The following is a 1,154-nucleotide window of genomic DNA, read 5'->3' as shown; positions in this document are numbered from 1 at the left end:
CTTTTTTTTTTTTTCAGGATTCTTTGATGAATAGAAAGTTCAAAAGAACAGCATTTATTTTAAAATAGAAATCTTTCATAACATTATAAATGTTTTTGCCACTTTTCATCAATTTAATGCATCCATGTTAAATAAAATAATTTATATTATATATACTGTGTATATATATATATATATATATATATATATATTACTTACACTCTCTGCACAACTCTGTATACATTGGATTGATTTTAATAACTTTATTAACCAAACATACATTCTTATAGGAATATACAAGTATCGGATCGGGACTCGGTATCAGCAGATACTTGATATTCAATGACTCGGATCAGATCGGGGGCACAAAAAACGAAGCTGTTGTACATTACTCTACAAACATCTCTACACCTCTTTATTTCTGTATGTTGCTCGGCAACCACTTTGTTGCAACCACAACCGTTTCTGAGGAACTACATTGTTTGGTGGAAGAATGTTTTTGTTAATATCATTGCATTTTATTTGCTTTGTCTTATTTTGTGAAACCTTGCTACATATATAGAATAACAGTTTTATAAAAGCAATAAGCCCCGTGAAGCCGTGGTTTACAGTGAATTTATAACAGCTAAGGGGGATTTAGGCACTCCGCGTCATATATATATATAAATAAATATATGTTCATTATCTCATAATTTCTTTAACGTCATGCAGCATGTTTGGGGATTATTTGAACATGATGGGTTTGTGTTTCAGGTGATGCTGCTGATCGACATCGAGCTCTCCTACATCAACACAAACCACGAGGACTTCATCGGTTTCGCCAAGTGAGTGACCTCTGACCTCTGTTGACCTTTGACCCTGATTTCAGTCACGCGAGCGTAACCGTAGTGAACACGTGTGTGTTTCAGCGCGCAGCAGCGGAGCGCAGCCGTCAGTAAGAAGAGAGCCATGCCCAACCAGGTACAACACACACACAGCAACTCAGACTGAGCCGAGCGCTGATTGGTCTGTCCCTCCTCCTCATTATCATATCCCCGCCCCCGGTGCAGGTGATCAGACGCGGTTGGCTGACTATCAACATCAGCATAATGAAGGGCGGATCCAAGGACTACTGGTTCATCCTGACCGCAGAGTCTCTGTCCTGGTACAAGGATGAGGAGGTGTGTGTGTGTGTG

The 1,154-nt window shown here is 39.3% G+C and overlaps 1 pseudogene; it reads left to right on the top strand.

Moving 5' to 3' along the window:
- Window positions 1–1,154, top strand: part of LOC107668670 (dynamin-2-like) — a 26,554-nt pseudogene that overhangs the window by 12,057 nt on the left and 13,343 nt on the right.

This window comes from Sinocyclocheilus anshuiensis, unplaced genomic scaffold (genome assembly GCF_001515605.1).
Source record: "Sinocyclocheilus anshuiensis isolate Anshui unplaced genomic scaffold, SAMN03320099.WGS_v1.1 scaffold156, whole genome shotgun sequence".
Classification (NCBI taxonomy): Eukaryota; Metazoa; Chordata; class Actinopteri; order Cypriniformes; family Cyprinidae; genus Sinocyclocheilus; species Sinocyclocheilus anshuiensis.
This window is presented reverse-complemented; position numbering and strand designations above follow the sequence as displayed.